Genomic DNA, 23,734 nt, shown 5'->3' on the forward strand with positions numbered 1-23,734 from the left:
AAGGGCTCCTAGGAGATCCCGGGTGCTGCAGACAGAAGACGGAACCTCCCCACACTCAGAATTCCGGAACACGGTTGACTGTGTGGGGGAGGTTCGGGGCCGACCTCCACGCAGCTGCCTGGTGTCACAGGTGTTCCCTGGCAGGGGGAAGTCCGCTAATTACCTCCCCTGTCCATGGGGAGGCACTAGATGCTACCTGCGTTTCCAGCCCTACCCCCGCCTTTCTCTGGCTGCCGGCACTGGGAGGGATTCGGGGAAGACTCTCGAAGGGCTCCTAGGAGATCCCGGGTGCTGCAGACAGAAGACGGAACCTCCCCACACTCAGAATTCCGGAACACGGCTGACTGTGTGGGGGAGGTTCGGGGCCGCCCTCCACGCAGGTGCCTGGTGTCACAGGTGTTCCCTGGCAGGGGGAAGTCCGCTAATTACCTCCCCTGTCCATCGGGAGGCACAAGATGCTACCTGCTTTTCCAGCCCAACCCCCGCCTTTCCCCGGCAGCCCGCACAGGGAGGGACTGGGGGAAGACACTCGAAGGGCTCCTAGGAGAACCCGGGTGCTGCAGACATAAGACGGAACCTCCCCACACTCAGAATCCCGGAACACGGCTGACTGTGTGGGGGAGGTTCGGGGCCGCCCTCCACGCAGCTGCCTGGTGTCACAGGTGTTTCCTGGCAGGGGGAAGTCCGCTAATTACCTCCCTTGTCCATGGGGAGGCACAAGATGCTACCTGCGTTTCCAGCACAACCCCCTCCTTTCTCCGGCAGCCCGCACAGGGAGGGACTCTGGGAAGGCAATCGAAGGGCTCCTAGGAGATCCCGGGTGCTGCACACAGAAGACGGAACCTCCCCACACTCAGAATTCCGGAACACGGCTGACTGTGTGGGGAAGGTTCGGGGCCGCCTTCCACGCAGCTGCCTGGTGTCACAGGTGTTCCCTGGCAGGGGGAAGTCCGCTAATTACCTCCCTTGTCCATGGGGAGGCACAAGATGCTACCTGGTTTTCCAGCCCAACCCCCGCCTTTCCCCGGCAGCCCGCACAGGGAGGGACTGGGGGAAGACAGTCGAAAGGCTCCTAGGAGAACCCGGGAGCTGCAGACAGAAGACGGAACCTCCCCACACTCAGAATTCCGGAACACGTGTGACTGTGTGGGTGAGGTTTAGGGCCGCACTCCAAGCAGCTTCCTGGTGTCACAGGTGTTCCCTGGCAGGGGGAAGTCCGCTAATTACCTCCCTTGTCCATGGGGAGGCACTAGATGCTACCTGCTTTTCCAGCCCAACCCCCGCCTTTCCCAGGCAGCCCGCACAGGGAGGGACTGGGGGAAGACACTCGAAGGGCTCCTAGGAGATCCCGGGTGCTGCAGACAAAAGACGGAAACTCCCCACACTCAGAATTCCGGAACACGGCTGACTGTGTTGGAGAGGTTCGGGGCCACCCTCCACGCAGCTGCCTGGTGTCACAGGAGTTCCCTGGCAGGGGGAAGTCCGCTAATTACCTCCCCTGTCCATGGGGAGGCACTAGATGCTACCTGCGTTTCCAGCCCTACCCCCGCCTTTCTCTGGCTGCCGGCACTGGGAGGGATTCGGGGAAGACTCTCGAAGGGCTCCTAGGAGATCCCGGGTGCTGCAGACAGAAGACGGAACCTCCCCACACTCAGAATTCCGGAACACTGCTGACTGTGTGGGGGAGGTTCGGGGCCGCCCTCCACGCAGGTGCCTGGTGTCACAGGTGTTCCCTGGCAGGGGGAAGTCCGCTAATTACCTCCCCTGTCATCGGGAGGCACAAGATGCTACCTGCTTTTCCAGCCCAACCCCCGCCTTTCCCCGGCAGCCCGCACAGGGAGGGACTGGGGGAAGACACTCGAAGGGCTCCTAGGTGAACCCGGGTGCTGCAGACATAAGACGGAACCTCCCCACACTCAGAATTCCGGAACACGTGTGACTGTGTGGGTGAGGTTTAGGGCCGCACTCCACGCAGCTTCCTGGTGTCACAGGTGTTCCCTGGCGGGGGGAAGTCCGCTAATTACCTCCCCTGTCCATGGGGAGGCACTAGATGCTACCTGCGTTTCCAGCACAACCCCCTCCTTTCCCCGGCAGCCCGCAAAAGGAGGGACTCTGGGAAGACAGTCGAAGGGCTCCTAGGAGATCCCGGGTGCTGCAGACAGAAGACGGAACCTCCCCACACTCAGAATTCCGGAACACGGGTGACTGTGTGGGTGAGGTTTAGGGCCGCACTCCACGCAGCTTCCTGGTGTCACAGGTGTTCCCTGGCAGGGGGAAGTCCGCTAATTACCTCCCTTGTCCATGGGGAGGCACTAGATGATACCTGCTTTTCCAGCCCAACCCCGGCCTTTCCCCGGCAGCCCGCACAGGGAGGGACTCTGGGAAGGCACTCGAAGGGCTCCTAGGAGATCCCGGGTGCTGCAGACAGAAGACGGAACCTCCCCACACTCAGAATCCCGGAACACGGCTGACTGTGTGGGGGAGGTTCGGGGCCGCCCTCCACGCAGCTGCCTGGTGTCACAGGTGTTCCCTGGCAGGGGGAAGTCCGCTAATTACCTCCCTTGTCCATGGGGAGGCACAAGATGCTACCTGCGTTTCCAGCACAACCCACTCCCTTCCTCGGCAGCCCGCACTGGGACGGACTGGGGGAAGACACTCGAAGGGCTCCTAGGAGATCCCGGGTGCTGCAGACAGAAGACGGAACCTCCCCACACTCAGAATTCCGGAACACGGGTGACTGTGTGGGTGAGGTTTAGGGCCGCACTCCACGCAGCTTCCTGGTGTCACAGGTGTTCCCTGGCAGGGGGAAGTCCGCTAATTACCTCCCTTGTCCATGGGGAGGCACTAGATGATACCTGCTTTTCCAGCCCAACCCCCGCCTTTCCCCGGCAGCCCGCACAGGGAGGGACTGGGGGAAGACACTGGAAGGGCTCCTAGGAGATCCCGGGTGCTGCAGACAGAAGACGGAACCTCCCCACACTCAGAATTCCGGAACACGGTTGACTGTGTGGGGGAGGTTCGGGGCCGACCTCCACGCAGCTGCCTGGTGTCACAGGTGTTCCCTGGCAGGGGGAAGTCCGCTAATTACCTCCCCTGTCCATGGGGATGCACTAGATGCTACCTGCGTTTCCAGCCCAACCCCCGCCATTCTCTGGCTGCCCGCACTATGAGGGACTCGGGGAAGACACTCGAAAGGCTCCTAGGAGATCCCGGGTGCTGCAGACAGAAGACGGAACCTCCCCACACTCAGAATTCCGGAACACGGCTGACTGTGTGGGGGAGGTTCGGGGCCGCCCTCCACGCAGCTGCCTGGTGTCACAGGTGTTCCCTGGCAGGGGGAAGTCCGCTAATTACCTCCCTTGTCCATGGGGAGGCACTAGATGATACCTGCTTTTCCAGCCCAACCCCCGCCTTTCCCCGGCAGCCCGCACAGGGAGGGACTGGGGGAAGACACTCGAAGGGCTCCTAGGAGATCCCGGGTGCTGCAGACAGAAGACGGAACCTCCCAACACTCAGAATCCCGGAACACGGCTGACTGTGTGGAGGAGGTTCGGGGCCGCCCTCCACGCAGCTGCCTGGTGTCACAGGTGTTCCCTGGCAGGGGGAAGTCCGCTAATTACCTCCCTTGTCCATGGGGAGGCACAAGATGCTACCTGCGTTTCCAGCACAACCCCCTCCTTTCCCCGGCAGCCCGCACAGGGAGGGACTCTGGGAAGGCACTCGAAGGGCTCCTAGAAGATCCCGGGTGCTGCACACAGAAGACGGAACCTCCCCACACTCAGAATTCCGGAACACGGCTGACTGTTTGGGGAAGTTTCGTGGCCGCCCTCCACGAAGCTGCCTGGTGTCACAGGTGTTCCCTGGCAGGGGGAAGTCCGCTAATTACCTCCCTTGTCCATGGGGAGGCACAAGATGCTACCTGGTTTTCCAGCCCAACCCCCGCCTTTCCCGGCAGCCCGCACAGGGAGGGACTGGGGGAAGACACTCGAAAGGCTCCTAGGAGAACCCGGGAGCTGCAGACAGAAGACGGAACCTCCCCACACTGAGAATTCCGGAACACGTGTGACTGTGTGGGTGAGGTATAGGGCCGCACTCCACGCAGCTTCCTGGTGTCACAGGTGTTCCCTGGCAGGGGGAAGTCCGCTAATTACCTCCCTTGTCCATGGGGAGGCACTAGATGATACCTGCTTTTCCAGCCGAACCCCACCTTTCCCCGGCAGCCCGCACAGGGAGGGACTGGGGGAAGACACTGGAAGGGCTCCTAGGAGATCCCGGGTGCTGCAGACAGAAGACGAAACCTCCCCACAATCAGAATCCCGGAACACGGCTGACTGTGTGGGGGAGGTTCGGGGCCGCCCTCCACGCAGGTGCCTGATGTCACAGGTGTTCCCTGGCAGGGGGAAGTCCGCTAATTACCTCCCTTGTCCATGGGGAGGCACAAGATGCTACCTGCGTTTCCAGCACAACCCCCTCCTTTCTCCGGCAGCCCGCACAGGGAGGGACTCTGGGAAGGCACTCGAAGGGCTCCTAGGAGATCCCGGGTGCTGCACACAGAAGACGGAACCTCCCCACACTCAGAATTCCGGAACACGGCTGACTGTGTGGGGAAGGTTCGGGGCCGCCTTCCACGCAGCTGCCTGGTGTCACAGGTGTTCCCTGGCAGGGGGAAGTCCGCTAATTACCTCCCTTGTCCATGGGGAGGCACAAGATGCTACCTGGTTTTCCAGCCCAACCCCCGCCTTTCCCCGGCAGCCCGCACAGGGAGGGACTGGGGGAAGACAGTCGAAAGGCTCCTAGGAGAACCCGGGAGCTGCAGACAGAAGACGGAACCTCCCCACACTCAGAATTCCGGAACACGTGTGACTGTGTGGGTGAGGTTTAGGGCCGCACTCCAAGCAGCTTCCTGGTGTCACAGGTGTTCCCTGGCAGGGGGAAGTCCGCTAATTACCTCCCTTGTCCATGGGGAGGCACTAGATGCTACCTGCTTTTCCAGCCCAACCCCCGCCTTTCCCAGGCAGCCCGCACAGGGAGGGACTGGGGGAAGACACTCGAAGGGCTCCTAGGAGATCCCGGGTGCTGCAGACAAAAGACGGAAACTCCCCACAATCAGAATTCCGGAACACGGCTGACTGTGTTGGAGAGGTTCGGGGCCACCCTCCACGCAGCTGCCTGGTGTCACAGGTGTTCCCTGGCAGGGGGAAGTCCGCTAATTACCTCCCTTGTCCATGGGGAGGCAAAAGAGGCTACCTGCTTTTCCAGCCCCACCTCCGCCATTCCCCGGCAGCCCGCACAGGGAGGGACTGGGGGAAGACACTCGAAGTGCTCCTAGGTGAACCCGGGTGCTGCAGACATAAGACGGAACCTCCCCACACTCAGAATTCCGGAACACGGATGACTGTGAGGGGGAGGTTCGGGGCCGCCCTCCACGCAGCTGCCTTGTGTCACAGGTGTTCCCTGGCAGGTGGAAGTCCGCTAATTACCTCCCCTGTCCATGGGGAGGCACTAGATGCTACCTGCGTTTCCAGCACAACCCCCTCCTTTCCCCGGCAGCCCGCACAGGGAGGGACTCTGGGAAGACACTCGAAGGGCTCCTAGGAGATCCCGGGTGCTGCAGACAGAAGACGGAACCTCCCCACACTCAGAATTCCGGAACACGGTTGACTGTGTGGGGGAGGTTCGGGGCCGACCTCCACGCAGCTGCCTGGTGTCACAGGTGTTCCCTGGCAGGGGGAAGTCCGCTAATTACCTCCCCTGTCCATGGGGAGGCACTAGATGCTACCTGCGTTTCCAGCCCTACCCCCGCCTTTCTCTGGCTGCCGGCACTGGGAGGGATTCGGGGAAGACTCTCGAAGGGCTCCTAGGAGATCCCGGGTGCTGCAGACAGAAGACGGAACCTCCCCACACTCAGAATTCCGGAACACGGCTGACTGTGTGGGGGAGGTTCGGGGCCGCCCTCCACGCAGGTGCCTGGTGTCACAGGTGTTCCCTGGCAGGGGGAAGTCCGCTAATTACCTCCCCTGTCCATCGGGAGGCACAAGATGCTACCTGCTTTTCCAGCCCAACCCCCGCCTTTCCCCGGCAGCCCGCACAGGGAGGGACTGGGGGAAGACACTCGAAGGGCTCCTAGGAGAACCCGGGTGCTGCAGACATAAGACGGAACCTCCCCACACTCAGAATCCCGGAACACGGCTGACTGTGTGGGGGAGGTTCGGGGCCGCCCTCCACGCAGCTGCCTGGTGTCACAGGTGTTTCCTGGCAGGGGGAAGTCCGCTAATTACCTCCCTTGTCCATGGGGAGGCACAAGATGCTACCTGCGTTTCCAGCACAACCCCCTCCTTTCTCCGGCAGCCCGCACAGGGAGGGACTCTGGGAAGGCAATCGAAGGGCTCCTAGGAGATCCCGGGTGCTGCACACAGAAGACGGAACCTCCCCACACTCAGAATTCCGGAACACGGCTGACTGTGTGGGGAAGGTTCGGGGCCGCCTTCCACGCAGCTGCCTGGTGTCACAGGTGTTCCCTGGCAGGGGGAAGTCCGCTAATTACCTCCCTTGTCCATGGGGAGGCACAAGATGCTACCTGGTTTTCCAGCCCAACCCCCGCCTTTCCCCGGCAGCCCGCACAGGGAGGGACTGGGGGAAGACAGTCGAAAGGCTCCTAGGAGAACCCGGGAGCTGCAGACAGAAGACGGAACCTCCCCACACTCAGAATTCCGGAACACGTGTGACTGTGTGGGTGAGGTTTAGGGCCGCACTCCAAGCAGCTTCCTGGTGTCACAGGTGTTCCCTGGCAGGGGGAAGTCCGCTAATTACCTCCCTTGTCCATGGGGAGGCACTAGATGCTACCTGCTTTTCCAGCCCAACCCCCGCCTTTCCCAGGCAGCCCGCACAGGGAGGGACTGGGGGAAGACACTCGAAGGGCTCCTAGGAGATCCCGGGTGCTGCAGACAAAAGACGGAAACTCCCCACACTCAGAATTCCGGAACACGGCTGACTGTGTTGGAGAGGTTCGGGGCCACCCTCCACGCAGCTGCCTGGTGTCACAGGAGTTCCCTGGCAGGGGGAAGTCCGCTAATTACCTCCCCTGTCCATGGGGAGGCACTAGATGCTACCTGCGTTTCCAGCCCTACCCCCGCCTTTCTCTGGCTGCCGGCACTGGGAGGGATTCGGGGAAGACTCTCGAAGGGCTCCTAGGAGATCCCGGGTGCTGCAGACAGAAGACGGAACCTCCCCACACTCAGAATTCCGGAACACTGCTGACTGTGTGGGGGAGGTTCGGGGCCGCCCTCCACGCAGGTGCCTGGTGTCACAGGTGTTCCCTGGCAGGGGGAAGTCCGCTAATTACCTCCCCTGTCATCGGGAGGCACAAGATGCTACCTGCTTTTCCAGCCCAACCCCCGCCTTTCCCCGGCAGCCCGCACAGGGAGGGACTGGGGGAAGACACTCGAAGGGCTCCTAGGAGAACCCGGGTGCTGCAGACATAAGACGGAACCTCCCCACACTCAGAATTCCGGAACACGTGTGACTGTGTGGGTGAGGTTTAGGGCCGCACTCCACGCAGCTTCCTGGTGTCACAGGTGTTCCCTGGCGGGGGGAAGTCCGCTAATTACCTCCCCTGTCCATGGGGAGGCACTAGATGCTACCTGCGTTTCCAGCACAACCCCCTCCTTTCCCCGGCAGCCCGCAAAAGGAGGGACTCTGGGAAGACAGTCGAAGGGCTCCTAGGAGATCCCGGGTGCTGCAGACAGAAGACGGAACCTCCCCACACTCAGAATTCCGGAACACGGGTGACTGTGTGGGTGAGGTTTAGGGCCGCACTCCACGCAGCTTCCTGGTGTCACAGGTGTTCCCTGGCAGGGGGAAGTCCGCTAATTACCTCCCTTGTCCATGGGGAGGCACTAGATGATACCTGCTTTTCCAGCCCAACCCCGGCCTTTCCCCGGCAGCCCGCACAGGGAGGGACTCTGGGAAGGCACTCGAAGGGCTCCTAGGAGATCCCGGGTGCTGCAGACAGAAGACGGAACCTCCCCACACTCAGAATCCCGGAACACGGCTGACTGTGTGGGGGAGGTTCGGGGCCGCCCTCCACGCAGCTGCCTGGTGTCACAGGTGTTCCCTGGCAGGGGGAAGTCCGCTAATTACCTCCCTTGTCCATGGGGAGGCACAAGATGCTACCTGCGTTTCCAGCACAACCCACTCCCTTCCTCGGCAGCCCGCACTGGGACGGACTGGGGGAAGACACTCGAAGGGCTCCTAGGAGATCCCGGGTGCTGCAGACAGAAGACGGAACCTCCCCACACTCAGAATTCCGGAACACGGGTGACTGTGTGGGTGAGGTTTAGGGCCGCACTCCACGCAGCTTCCTGGTGTCACAGGTGTTCCCTGGCAGGGGGAAGTCCGCTAATTACCTCCCTTGTCCATGGGGAGGCACTAGATGATACCTGCTTTTCCAGCCCAACCCCCGCCTTTCCCCGGCAGCCCGCACAGGGAGGGACTGGGGGAAGACACTGGAAGGGCTCCTAGGAGATCCCGGGTGCTGCAGACAGAAGACGGAACCTCCCCACACTCAGAATTCCGGAACACGGTTGACTGTGTGGGGGAGGTTCGGGGCCGACCTCCACGCAGCTGCCTGGTGTCACAGGTGTTCCCTGGCAGGGGGAAGTCCGCTAATTACCTCCCCTGTCCATGGGGATGCACTAGATGCTACCAGCGTTTCCAGCCCAACCCCCGCCATTCTCTGGCTGCCCGCACTATGAGGGACTCGGGGAAGACACTCGAAAGGCTCCTAGGAGATCCCGGGTGCTGCAGACAGAAGACGGAACCTCCCCACACTCAGAATTCCGGAACACGGCTGACTGTGTGGGGGAGGTTCGGGGCCGCCCTCCACGCAGCTGCCTGGTGTCACAGGTGTTCCCTGGCAGGGGGAAGTCCGCTAATTACCTCCCTTGTCCATGGGGAGGCACTAGATGATACCTGCTTTTCCAGCCCAACCCCCGCCTTTCCCCGGCAGCCCGCACAGGGAGGGACTGGGGGAAGACACTCGAAGGGCTCCTAGGAGATCCCGGGTGCTGCAGACAGAAGACGGAACCTCCCAACACTCAGAATCCCGGAACACGGCTGACTGTGTGGAGGAGGTTCGGGGCCGCCCTCCACGCAGCTGCCTGGTGTCACAGGTGTTCCCTGGCAGGGGGAAGTCCGCTAATTACCTCCCTTGTCCATGGGGAGGCACAAGATGCTACCTGCGTTTCCAGCACAACCCCCTCCTTTCCCCGGCAGCCCGCACAGGGAGGGACTCTGGGAAGGCACTCGAAGGGCTCCTAGAAGATCCCGGGTGCTGCACACAGAAGACGGAACCTCCCCACACTCAGAATTCCGGAACACGGCTGACTGTTTGGGGAAGTTTCGTGGCCGCCCTCCACGAAGCTGCCTGGTGTCACAGGTGTTCCCTGGCAGGGGGAAGTCCGCTAATTACCTCCCTTGTCCATGGGGAGGCACAAGATGCTACCTGGTTTTCCAGCCCAACCCCCGCCTTTCCCCGGCAGCCCGCACAGGGAGGGACTGGGGGAAGACACTCGAAAGGCTCCTAGGAGAACCCGGGAGCTGCAGACAGAAGACGGAACCTCCCCACACTGAGAATTCCGGAACTCGTGTGACTGTGTGGGTGAGGTATAGGGCCGCACTCCACGCAGCTTCCTGGTGTCACAGGTGTTCCCTGGCAGGGGGAAGTCCGCTAATTACCTCCCTTGTCCATGGGGAGGCACTAGATGATACCTGCTTTTCCAGCCCAACCCCACCTTTCCCCGGCAGCCCGCACAGGGAGGGACTGGGGGAAGACACTGGAAGGGCTCCTAGGAGATCCCGGGTGCTGCAGACAGAAGACGAAACCTCCCCACAATCAGAATCCCGGAACACGGCTGACTGTGTGGGGGAGGTTCGGGGCCGCCCTCCACGCAGGTGCCTGATGTCACAGGTGTTCCCTGGCAGGGGGAAGTCCGCTAATTACCTCCCCTATCCATGGGGAGGCACAAGATGCTACCTGCTCTTCCAGCCCAACCCCCGCCTTTCCCCGGCAGCCCGCACAGGGAGGGACTGGGGGAAGACACTCGAAGGGCTCCTATTAGATCCCGGGTGCTGCAGACATAAGACGGAACCTCCCCACACTCAGAATTCCGGAACACTGGTGACTGTGTGGGTGAGGTTTAGGGCCGCCCTCCACGCAGCTTTTTGGTGTCACAGGTGTTCCCTGGCAGGGGGAAGTCCGCTAATTACCTCCCCTGTCCATGGGGAGGCACTAGATGCTACCTGCGTTTCCAGCCTAACCCCCACCTTTCCCCGGCAGCCCGCACTGTTAGGGACTCGGGGAAGACACTCGAAGGACTCCTAGGAGATCCCGGGTGCTGCAGACAGAAGACGGAACCTCCCCACACTCAGAATTCCGGAACACGTGTGACTGTGTGGGTGAGGTTTAGGGCCGCACTCCACGCAGCTTCCAGGTGTCACAGGTGTTCCCTGGCGGGGGGAAGTCCGCTAATTACCTCCACTGTCCATGGGGAGGCACTAGATGATACCTGCTTTTCCAGCCCAACCCCGGCCTTTCCCCGGCAGCCCGCACAGAGAGGGACTCTGGGAAGGCACTCGAAGGGCTCCTAGGAGATCCCGGGTGCTGCAGACAGAAGACGGAACCTCCCCACACTCAGAATCCCGGAACACGGCTGACTGTGTGGGGGAGGTTCGGGGCCGCCCTCCACGCAGCTGCCTGGTGTCACAGGTGTTCCCTGGCAGGGGGAAGTCCGCTAATTACCTCCCTTGTCCATGGGGAGGCACAATATGCTACCTGCGTTTCCAGCACAACCCCCTCCTTTCTCCGGCAGCCCGCACAGGGAGGGACTCTGGGAAGGCACTCGAAGGGCTCCTAGGAGATCCCGGGTGCTGCACACAGAAGACGGAACCTCCCCACACTCAGAATTCCGGAACACGGCTGACTGTGTGGGGAAGTTTCGGGGCCGCCCTCCACGCAGCTGCCTGGTGTCACAGGTGTTCCCTGGCAGGGGGAAGTCCGCTAATTAACTCCCTTGTCCATGGGGAGGCACAAGATGCTACCTGGTTTTCCAGCCCAACCCCCGCCTTTCCCGGGCAGCCCGCACAGGGAGGGACTGGGGGAAGACACTCGAAAGGCTCCTAGGAGAACCCGGGTGCTGCAGACAGAAGACGGAACCTCCCCACACTCAGAATTCCGGAACACGGCTGACTGTGTGGGGGAGGTTCGGGGCCGCCCTCCACGCAGGTGCCTGGTGTCACAGGTGTTCCCTGGCAGGGGGAAGTCCGCTAATTACCTCCCCTGTCCATGGGGAGGCACTAGATGCTACCTGCGTTTCCAGCCCAACCCCCGCTTTCTCTGGCTGCCCGCACTGGGAGGGACTCGGGGAAGACTCTCGAAGGGCTCCTAGGAAATCCCGGGTGCTGCAGACAGAAGACGGAACCTCCCCACACTCAGAATTCCGGAACACGGCTGACAGTGTGGGGGAGGTTCGGGGCCGCCCTCCACGCAGGTGCCTGGTGTCACAGGTGTTCCCTGGCAGGGGGAAGTCCGCTAATTACCTCCCCTGTCCATCGGGAGGCACAAGATGCTACCTGCTTTTCCAGCCCAACCCCCGCCTTTCCCCGGCAGCCCGCAAAGGGAGGGACTGGGGGAAGACACTCGAATGGCTCCTAGGAGAACCCGGGTGCTGCAGACATAAGACGGAACCTCCCCACACTCAGAATTCCGGAACACTGGTGACTGTGTGGGTGAGGTTTAGGGCCGCCCTCCACGCAGCTTCCTTGTGTCACAGGTGTTCCCTGGCAGGGGGAAGTCCGCTAATTACCTCCCCTGTCCATGGGGAGGCACTAGATGCTACCTGCGTTTCCGGCCTAACCCCCGCCTTTCCCCGGCAGCCCGCACTGTTAGGGACTCAGGGAAGTCTCTCGAAGGGCTCCTAGGAAATCCCGGGTGCTGCAGACATAAGACGGAACCTCCCCACACTCAGAATTCCGGAACACGGATGACTGTGAGGGGGAGGTTCGGGGCCGCCCTCCACGCAGCTGCCTTGTGTCACAGGTGTTCCCTGGCAGGTGGAAGTCCGCTAATTACCTCCCCTGTCCATGGGGAGGCACTAGATGCTACCTGCGTTTCCAGCACAACCCCCTCCTTTCCCCGGCAGCCCGCACAGGGAGGGACTCTGGGAAGACACTCGAAGGGCTCCTAGGAGATCCCGGGTGCTGCAGACAGAAGACGGAACCTCCTCACACTCAGAATTCCGGAACACGGTTGACTGTGTGGGGGAGGTTCGGGGCCGACCTCCACGCAGCTGCCTGGTGTCACAGGTGTTCCCTGGCAGGGGGAAGTCCGCTAATTACCTCCCCTGTCCATGGGGAGGCACTAGATGCTACCTGGGTTTCCAGCCCTACCCCCGCCTTTCTCTGGCTGCCGGCACTGGGAGGGATTCGGGGAAGACTCTCGAAGGGCTCCTAGGAGATCCCGGGTGCTGCAGACAGAAGACGGAACCTCCCCACACTCAGAATTCCGGAACACGGCTGACTGTGTGGGGGAGGTTCGGGGCCGCCCTCCACGCAGGTGCCTGGTGTCACAGGTGTTCCCTGGCAGGGGGAAGTCCGCTAATTACCTCCCCTGTCCATCGGGAGGCACAAGATGCTACCTGCTTTTCCAGCCCAACCCCCGCCTTTCCCCGGCAGCCCGCACAGGGAGGGACTGGGGGAAGACACTCGAAGGGCTCCTAGGAGAACCCGGGTGCTGCAGACATAAGACGGAACCTCCCCACACTCAGAATTCCGGAACACGTGTGACTGTGTGGGTGAGGTTTAGGGCCGCACTCCACGCAGCTTCCTGGTGTCACAGGTGTTCCCTGGCGGGGGGAAGTCCGCTAATTACCTCCCCTGTCCATGGGGAGGCACTAGATGCTACCTGCGTTTCCAGCACAACCCCCTCCTTTCCCCGGCAGCCCGCAAAAGGAGGGACTCTGGGAAGACACTCGAAGGGCTCCTAGGAGATCCCGGGTGCTGCAGACAGAAGACGGAACCTCCCCACACTCAGAATTCCGGAACACGGGTGACTGTGTGGGTGAGGTTTAGGGCCGCACTCCACGCAGCTTCCTGGTGTCACAGGTGTTCCCTGGCAGGGGGAAGTCCGCTAATTACCTCCCTTGTCCATGGGGAGGCACTAGATGATACCTGCTTTTCCAGCCCAACCCCGGCCTTTCCCCGGCAGCCCGCACAGGGAGGGACTCTGGGAAGGCACTCGAAGGGCTCCTAGGAGATCCCGGGTGCTGCAGACAGAAGACGGAACCTCCCCACACTCAGAATCCCGGAACACGGCTGACTGTGTGGGGGAGGTTCGGGGCCGCCCTCCACGCAGCTGCCTGGTGTCACAGGTGTTCCCTGGCAGGGGGAAGTCCGCTAATTACCTCCCTTGTCCATGGGGAGGCACAAGATGCTACCTGCGTTTCCAGCACAACCCACTCCTTTCCTCGGCAGCCCGCACTGGGACGGACTGGGGGAAGACACTCGAAGGGCTCCTAGGAGATCCCGGGTGCTGCAGACAGAAGACGGAACCTCCCCACACTCAGAATTCCGGAACACGGGTGACTGTGTGGGTGAGGTTTAGGGCCGCACTCCACGCAGCTTCCTGGTGTCACAGGTGTTCCCTGGCAGGGGGAAGTCCGCTAATTACCTCCCTTGTCCATGGGGAGGCACTAGATGATACCTGCTTTTCCAGCCCAACCCCCGCATTTCCCCGGCAGCCCGCACAGGGAGGGACTGGGGGAAGACACTGGAAGGGCTCCTAGGAGATCCCGGGTGCTGCAGACAGAAGACGGAACCTCCCCACACTCAGAATCCCGGAACACGGCTGACTGTCTGGGGGAGGTTCGGGGCCGCCCTCCACGCAGCTACCTGGTGTCACAGGTGTTCCCTGGCAGGGGGAAGTCCGCTAATTACCTCCCTTGTCCATGTGGAGGCACAAGATGCTACCTGCATTTCCAGCACAACCCCCTCCTTTCTCCGGCAGCCCGCACAGGGAGGGACTCTGGGAAGGCACTCGAACGGCTCCTAGGAGATCCCGGGTGCTGCACACAGAAGACGGAACCTCCCCACACTCAGAATTCCGGAACACGGCTGACTGTGTGGGGAAGGTTCGGGGCCGCCCTCCACGCAGCTTCCTGGTGTCACAGGTGTTCCATGGCAGGGGGAATTCCGCTAATTACCTCCCCTGTCCATGGGGAGGCACTAGATGCTACCTGCGTTTCCAGCCTAACCCCCGCCTTTCCCCGGCAGCCCGCACTGTTAGGGACTCTGGGAAGACACTCGAAGGGCTCCTAGGAGATCCCGGATGCTGCAGACAGAAGACGGAACCTCCCCACACTCAGAATTCCGGAACACGTGTGACTGTGTGGGTGAGGTTTAGGGCCGCACTCCACGCAGCTTCCTGGTGTCACAGATGTTCCCTGGCGGGGGGAAGTCCGCTAATTACCTCCCCTGTCCATGGGGAGGCACTAGATGCTACCTGCGTTTCCAGCACAACCCCCTCCTTTCCCCGGCAGCCCGCACAGGGAGGGACTCTGGGAAGACACTCAAAGGGCTCCTAGGAGATCCCGGGTGCTGCAGACATAAGACGGAACCTCCCCACACTCAGAATTCCGGAACACGGCTGACTGTGTGGGTGAGGTTTAGGGCCGCACTCCACGCAGCTTCCTGGTGTCACAGGTGTTCCATGGCAGGGGGAAGTCCGCTAATTACCTCCCTTGTCCATGGGGAGGCACTAGATGATACCTGCTTTTCCAGCCCAACCCCGGCCTTTCCCCGGCAGCCCGCACAGGGAGGGACTCTGGGAAGGCACTCGAAGGGCTCCTAGGAGATCCCGGGTGCTGCAGACAGAAGACGGAACCTCCCCACACTCAGAATCCCGGAACACGGCTGACTGTGTGGGGGAGGTTCGGGGCCGCCCTCCACGAAGCTGCCTGGTGTCACAGGTGTTCCCTGGCAGGGGGAAGTCCGCTAATTACCTCCCTTGTCCATGGGGAGGCACAAGATGCTACCTGCGTTTCCAGCACAACCCACTCCTTTCCTCGGCAGCCCGCACTGGGACGGACTGGGGGAAGACACTCGAAGGGCTCCTAGGAGATCCCGGGTGCTGCAGACAGAAGACGGAACCTCCCCACACTCAGAATTCCGGAACACGGGTGACTGTGTGGGTGAGGTTTAGGGCCGCACTCCACGCAGCTTCCTGGTGTCACAGGTGTTCCCTGGCAGGGGGAAGTCCGCTAATTACCTCCCTTGTCCATGGGGAGGCACTAGATGATACCTGCTTTTCCAGCCCAACCCCCTCCTTTCCCCGGCTGCCCGCACAGTTAGGGACTGGGGGAAGACACTGGAAGGGCTCCTAGGAGATCCCGGGTGCTGCAGACAGAAGACGGAACCTCCCCACACTCAGAATCCCGGAACACGGCTGACTGTGTGGGGGAGGTTCGGGGCCGCCCTCCACGCAGCTGCCTGGTGTCACAGGTGTTCCCTGGCAGGGTGAAGTCCGCTAATTACCTCCCTTGTCCATGGGGAGGCACAAGATGCTACCTGCATTTCCAGCACAACCCCCTCCTTTCTCCGGCAGCCCGCACAGGGAGGGACTCTGGGAAGGCACTCGAAGGGCTCCTAGGAGATCCCGGGTGCTGCACACAGAAGACGGAACCTCCCCACACTCAGAATTCCGGAACACGGCTGACTGTGTGGGGAAGGTTCGGGGCCGCCCTCCACGCAGCTTCCTGGTGTCACAGGTGTTCCCTGGCAGGGGGAAGTCCGCTAATTACCTCCCCTGTCCATGGGGAGGCACTAGATGCTACCGGCGTTTCCAGCCTAACCCCCGCCTTTCCCCGGCAGCCCGCACTGTTAGGGACTCTGGGAAGACACTCGAAGGGCTCCTAGGAGATCCCGGATGCTGCAGACAGAAGACGGAACCTCCCCACACTCAGAATTCCGGAACACGTGTGACTGTGTGGGTGAGGTTTAGGGCCGCACTCCACGCAGCTTCCTGATGTCACAGGTGTTCCCTGGCGGGGGGAAGTCCGCTAATTACCTCCCCTCTCCATGGGGAGGCACTAGATGCTACCTGCGTTTCCAGCACAATCCCCTCCTTTCCCCGGCAGCCCGCACAGGGAGGGACTCTGGGAAGACACTCGAAGGGCTCCTAGGAGATCCCGGGTGCTGCAGACAGAAGACGGAACCTCCCCACACTCAGAATTCCGGAACACGGTTGACTGTGTGGGGGAGGTTCGGGGCCGACCTCCACGCAGCTGCCTGGTGTCACAGGTGTTCCCTGGCAGGGGGAAGTCCGCTAATTACCTCCCCTGTCCATGGGGATGCACTAGATGCTACCTGCGTTTCCAGCCCAACCCCCGCCTTTCTCTGGCTGCCCGCACTATGAGGGACTCGGGGAAGACACTCGAAAGGCTCCTAGGAGATCCCGGGTGCTGCAGACAGAAGACGGAACCTCCCCACACTCAGAATTCCGGAACACGGCTGACTGTGTGGGGGAGGTTCGGGGCCGCCCTCCACGCAGCTGCCTGGTGTCACAGGTGTTCCCTGGCAGGGGGAAGTCCGCTAATTACCTCCCTTGTCCATGGGGAGGCACTAGATGATACCTGCTTTTCCAGCCCAACCCCCGCCTTTCCCCGGCAGCCCGCACAGGGAGGGACTGGGGGAAGACACTCGAAGGGCTCCTAGGAGATCCCGGGTGCTGCAGACAGAAGACGGAACCTCCCAACACTCAGAATCCCGGAACACGGCTGACTGTGTGGAGGAGGTTCGGGGCCGCCCTCCACGCAGCTGCCTGGTGTCACAGGTGTTCCCTGGCAGGGGGAAGTCCGCTAATTACCTCCCTTGTCCATGGGGAGGCACAAGATGCTACCTGCGTTTCCAGCACAACCCCCTCCTTTCCCCGGCAGCCCGCACAGGGAGGGACTCTGGGAAGGCACTCGAAGGGCTCCTAGGAGATCCCGGGTGCTGCACACAGAAGACGGAACCTCCCCACACTCAGAATTCCGGAACACGGCTGACTGTTTGGGGAAGTTTCGTGGCCGCCCTCCACGAAGCTGCCTGGTGTCACAGGTGTTCCCTGGCAGGGGGAATTCCGCTAATTACCTCCCTTGTCCATGGGGAGGCACAAGATGCTACCTGGTTTTCCAGCCCAACCCCCGCCTTTCCCCGGCAGCCCGCACAGGGAGGGACTGGGGGAAGACACTCGAAAGGCTCCTAGGAGAACCCGGGAGCTGCAGACAGAAGACGGAACCTCCCCACACTGAGAATTCCGGAACACGTGTGACTGTGTGGGTGAGGTATAGGGCCGCCCTCCACGCAGCTTCCTGGTGTCACAGGTGTTCCCTGGCAGGGGGAAGTCCGCTAATTACCTCCCTTGTCCATGGGGAGGCACTAGATGATACCTGCTTTTCCAGCCCAACCCCCGCCTTTCCCCGGCACCCCGCACAGGGAGGGACTGGGGGAAGACACTGGAAGGGCTCCTAGGAGATCCCGGGTGCTGCAGACAGAAGACGAAACCTCCCCACAATCAGAATCCCGGAACACGGCTGACTGTGTGGGGGAGGTTCGGGGCCGCCCTCCACGCAGGTGCCTGGTGTCACAGGTGTTCCCTGGCAGGGGGAAGTCCGCTAATTACCTCCCCTATCCATGGGGAGGCACAAGATGCTACCTGCTTTTCCAGCCCAACCCCCGCCTTTCCCCGGCAGCCCGCACAGGGAGGGACTGGGGGAAGACACTCGAAGGGCTCCTAGGAGAACCCGGGTGCTGCAGACATAAGACGGAACCTCCCCACACTCAGAATTCCGGAACACTGGTGACTGTGTGGGTGAGGTTTAGGGCCGCCCTCCACGCAGCTTTTTGGTGTCACAGGTGTTCCCTGGCAGGGGGAAGTCCGCTAATTACCTCCCCTGTCCATGGGGAGGCACTAGATGCTACCTGCGTTTCCAGCCTAACCCCCGCCTTTCCCCGGCAGCCCGCACTGTTAGGGACTCGGGGAAGACACTCGAAGGACTCCTAGGAGATCCCGGGTGCTGCAAACAGAAGACGGAACCTCCCCACACTCAGAATTCCGGAACACGTGTGACTGTGTGGGTGAGGTTTAGGGCCGCACTCCACGCAGCTTCCAGGTGTCACAGGTGTTCCCTGGCGGGGGGAAGTCCGCTAATTACCTCCACTGCCCATGGGGAGGCACTAGATGATACCTGCTTTTCCAGCCCAACCCCGGCCTTTCCCCGGCAGCCCGCACAGAGAGGGACTCTGGGAAGGCACTCGAAGGGCTCCTAGGAGATCCCGTGTGCTGCAGACAGAAGACGGAACCTCCCCACACTCAGAATCCCGGAACACGGCTGACTGTGTGGGGGAGGTTCGGGGCCGCCCTCCACGCAGCTGCCTGGTGTCACAGGTGTTCCCTGGCAGGGGGAAGTCCGCTAATTACCTCCCTTGTCCATGGGGAGGCACAATATGCTACCTGCGTTTCCAGCACAACCCCCTCCTTTCTCCGGCAGCCCGCACAGGGAGGGACTCTGGGAAGGCACTCGAAGGGCTCCTAGGAGATCCCGGGTGCTGCACACAGAAGACGGAACCTCCCCACACTCAGAATTCCGGAACACGGCTGACTGTGTGGGGAAGTTTCGGGGCCGCACTCCACGCAGCTGCCTGGTGTCACAGGTGTTCCCTGGCAGGGGGAAGTCCGCTAATTAACTCCCTTGTCCATGGGGAGGCACAAGATGCTACCTGGTTTTCCAGCCCAACCCCCGCCTTTCCCGGGCAGCCCGCACAGGGAGGGACTGGGGGAAGACACTCGAAAGGCTCCTAGGAGAACCCGGGTGCTGCAGACAGAAGACGGAACCTCCCCACACTCAGAATTCCGGAACACGGCTGACTGTGTGGGGGAGGTTCGGGGCCGCCCTCCACGCAGGTGCCTGGTGTCACAGGTGTTCCCTGGCAGGGGGAAGTCCGCTAATTACCTCCCCTGTCCATGGGGAGGCACTAGATGCTACCTGCGTTTCCAGCCCAACCCCCGCTTTCTCTGGCTGCCCGCACTGGGAGGGACTCGGGGAAGACTCTCGAAGGGCTCCTAGGAAATCCCGGGTGCTGCAGACAGAAGACGGAACCTCCCCACACTCAGAATTCCGGAACACGGCTGACTGTGTGGGGGAGGTTCGGGGCCGCCCTCCACGCAGGTGCCTGGTGTCACAGGTGTTCCCTGGCAGGGGGAAGTCCGCTAATTACCTCCCCTGTCCATCGGGAGGCACAAGATGCTACCTGCTTTTCCAGCCCAACCCCCGCCTTTCCCCGGCAGCCCGCAAAGGGAGGGACTGGGGGAAGACACTCGAATGGCTCCTAGGAGAACCCGGGTGCTGCAGACATAAGACGGAACCTCCCCACACTCAGAATTCCGGAACACTGGTGACTGTGTGGGTGAGGTTTAGGGCCGCCCTCCACGCAGCTTCCTTGTGTCACAGGTGTTCCCTGGCAGGGGGAAGTCCGCTAATTACCTCCCCTGTCCATGGGGAGGCACTAGATGCTACCTGCGTTTCCGGCCTAACCCCCGCCTTTCCCCGGCAGCCCGCACTGTTAGGGACTCAGGGAAGTCTCTCGAAGGGCTCCTAGGAAATCCCGGGTGCTGCAGACAGAAGACGGAACCTCCCCACACTCAGAATTCCGGAACACGGCTGACTGTGTGGGGGAGGTTCGGGGCCGCCCTCCACGCAGGTGCCTGGTGTCACAGGTGTTCCCTGGCAGGGGGAAGTCCGCTAATTACCTCCCCTGTCCATCGGGAGGCACAAGATGCTACCTGCTTTTCCAGCTCAACCCCCGCCTTTCCCCGGCAGCCCGCACAGGGAGGGACTGGGGGAAGACACTCGAAGGGCTCCTAGGAGAACCCGGGTGCTGCAGACATAAGACGGAACCTCCCCACACTCAGAATTCCGGAACACTGGTGACTGTGTGGGTGAGGTTTATGGCCGCCCTCCACGCAGCTTCCTGGTGTCACAGGTGTTCCCTGGCAGGGGGAAGTCCGCTAATTACCTCCCCTGTCCATGGGGAGGCACTAGATGCTACCTGCGTTTCCAGCCCAACCCCCGCTTTCTCTGGCTGCCCGCACTGGGAGGGACTCGGGGAAGACTCTCGAAGGGCTCCTAGGAAATCCCGGGTGCTGCAGACAGAAGACGGAACCTCCCCACACTCAGAATTCCGGAACACGGCTGACTGTGTGGGGGAGGTTCGGGGCCGCCCTCCACGCAGGTGCCTGGTGTCACAGGTGTTCCCTGGCAGGGGGAAGTCCGCTAATTACCTCCCCTGTCCATCGGGAGGCACAAGATGCTACCTGCTTTTCCAGCCCAACCCCCGCCTTTCCCCGGCAGCCCGCAAAGGGAGGGACTGGGGGAAGACACTCGAATGGCTCCTAGGAGAACCCGGGTGCTGCAGACATAAGACGGAACCTCCCCACACTCAGAATTCCGGAACACTGGTGACTGTGTGGGTGAGGTTTAGGGCCGCCCTCCACGCAGCTTCCTTGTGTCACAGGTGTTCCCTGGCAGGGGGAAGTCCGCTAATTACCTCCCCTGTCCATGGGGAGGCACTAGATGCTACCTGCGTTTCCGGCCTAACCCCCGCCTTTCCCCGGCAGCCCGCACTGTTAGGGACTCAGGGAAGTCTCTCGAAGGGCTCCTAGGAAATCCCGGGTGCTGCAGACAGAAGACGGAACCTCCCCACACTCAGAATTCCGGAACACGGCTGACTGTGTGGGGGAGGTTCGGGGCCGCCCTCCACGCAGGTGCCTGGTGTCACAGGTGTTCCCTGGCAGGGGGAAGTCCGCTAATTACCTCCCCTGTCCATCGGGAGGCACAAGATGCTACCTGCTTTTCCAGCTCAACCCCCGCCTTTCCCCGGCAGCCCGCACAGGGAGGGACTGGGGGAAGACACTCGAAGGGCTCCTAGGAGAACCCGGGTGCTGCAGACATAAGACGGAACCTCCCCACACTCAGAATTCCGGAACACTGGTGACTGTGTGGGTGAGGTTTATGGCCGCCCTCCACGCAGCTTCCTGGTGTCACAGGTGTTCCCTGGCAGGGGGAAGTCCGCTAATTACCTCCCCTGTCCATGGGGAGGCACTAGATGCTACCTGCGTTTCCAGCCTAACCCCCGCCTTTCCCCGGCAGCCCGCACTTTTAGGGACTCGGGGAAGACACTCGAAGGGCTCCTAGGAGATCCCGGGTGCTGCAGACAGAAGACGGAACCTCCCCACACTCAGAATCCCGGAACACGGCTGACTGTGTGGGGGAGGTTCGGGGCCGCCCTCCACGCAGCTGCCTGGTGTCACAGGTGTTCCCTGGCAGGGGGAAGTCGGCTAATTACCTCCCTTGTCCATGGGGAGGCACAAGATGCTACCTGCATTTCCAGCACAACCCCCTCCTTTCTCCGGCAGCCCGCACAGGGAGGGACTCTGGGAAGGCACTCGAAGGGCTCCTAGGAGATCCCGGGTGCTGCAGACATAAGACGGAACCTCCCCACACTCAGAATCCCGGAACACGGCTGACTGTGCTGGAGATGTTCGGGGCCGCCCTCCACGCAGCTGCCTGGTGTCACAGGTGTTCCCTGGCAGGGGGAAGTCCGCTAATTACCTCCCTTGTCCATGGGGAGGCACAAGATGCTACCTGGTTTTCCAGCCCAACCCCCGCCTTTCCCCGGCAGCCCGCACAGGGAGGGACTGGGGGAAGACACTCGAAAGGCTCCTAGGAGAACCCGGGTGCTGCAGACAGAAGACGGAACCTCCCCACACTCAGAATTCCGGAACACGTGTGACTGTGTGGGTGAGGTTTAGGGCCGCACTCCAAGCAGCTTCCTGGTGTCACAGGTGTTCCCTGGCAGGCGGAATTCCGCTAATTACCTCCCTTGTCCATGGGGAGGCACTAGATGCTACCTGGTTTTCCAGCCCAACCCCCGCCTTTCCCCGGCAGCCCGCACAGGGAGGGACTGGGGGAAGACACTCGAAGGGCTCCTAGGAGATCCCGGGTGCTGCAGACAAAAGACGGATCCTCCCCACACTCAGCATCCCGGAACACGGCTGACTGTGTGGGGGAGGTTCGGGGCCGCCCTCCACGCAGCTGCCTGGTGTCACAGGTGTTCCCTGGCAGGGGGAAGTCCGCTAATTACCTCCCTTGTCCATGGGGAGGCACAAGAAGCTACCTGCTTTTCCAGCCCCACCTCCACCATTCCCCGGCAGCCCGCACAGGGAGGGACTGGGGGAAGACACTCGAAGGGCTCCTAGGTGAACCAGGGTGCTGCAGACATAAGACGGAACCTCCCCACACTCAGAATTCCGGAACACGGATGACTGTGAGGGGGTGGTTCGGGGCCGCCCTCCACGCAGCTGCCTTGTGTCACAGGTGTTCCCTGGCAGGTGGAAGTCCGCTAATTACCTCCCCTGTCCATGGGGAGGCACTAGATGCTACCTGCTTTTCCAGCCCAACCTCCGCCTTTCCCCGGCAGCCCGCACAGGGAGGGACTGGGGGAAGACACTCAAAGGGCTCCTAGGAGAACCCGGGTGCTGCAGACATAAGACGGAACCTCCCCACACTCAGAATTCCGGAACACTGGTGACTGTGTGGGTGAGGTTTAGGGCCGCCCTCCACGCAGCTTCCTGGTGTCACAGGTGTTCCCTGGCAGGTGGAATTCCGCTAATTACCTCCCCTGTCCATGAGGAGGCACTAGATGCTGCCTGCGTTTCCAGCCTAACCCCCGCCATTCCCCGGCAGCCCGCACTGTTAGGGACTCGGGGAAGACACTCGAAGGGCTCCTAGGAGATCCCGGGTGCTGCAGACAGAAGACGGAACCTCCCCACACTCAGAATTCCGGAACACGTGTGACTGTGTGGGTGAGGTTTACGGCCGCACTCCACGCAGCTTCCTGGTGTCACAGGTGTTCCCTGGCGAGGGGAAGTCCGCTAATTACCTCCCCTGTCCATGGGGAGGCACTAGATGCTACCTGCGTTTCCAGCACAACCCCCTCCTTTCCCCGGCAGCTCGCACAGGGAGGGACTCTGGGAAGACACTCGAAGGGCTCCTAGGAGACCCCGGGTGCTGCAGACAGAAGACGGAATCTCCCCACACTCAGAATTCCGGAACACGGTTGACTGTGTTGGGGAGGTTCGGGGCCGCACTCCACGCAGCTTCCTGGTGTCACAGGTGTTCCCTGGCGGGGGGAAGTCCGCTAATTACCTCCCCTGTCCATGGGGATGCACTAGATGCTACCTGCGTTTCCAGCCCAACCCCCGCCTTTCTCTGGCTGCCCTCACTATGAGGGACTCGGGGAAGACACTCGAAGGGCTCCTAGGAGATCCCGGGTGCTGCAGACAGAAGACGGAACCTCCCCACACTCAGAATTCCGGAACACGACTGACTGTGTGGGGGAGGTTCGGGGCCGCCCTCCACGCAGCTGCCTGGTGTCACAGGTGTTCCCTGGCAGGGGAAGACCGCTAATTACCTCCCCTGTCCATGGGGAGGCACTAGATGCTACCTGCGTTTCCAGCCCACCCCCTCCTTTCCTCGGCAGCCCGCTCTGGGACGGACTGGGGGAAGACACTCGAAGGGCTCCTAGGAGATCCCGGGTGCTGCAGACAGAAGACGGAACCTCCCCACACTCAGAATTCCGGAAC

This window comes from Camelus bactrianus, chromosome 32 (assembly GCF_048773025.1).
Source record: "Camelus bactrianus isolate YW-2024 breed Bactrian camel chromosome 32, ASM4877302v1, whole genome shotgun sequence".
NCBI lineage: Eukaryota > Metazoa > Chordata > Mammalia > Artiodactyla > Camelidae > Camelus > Camelus bactrianus.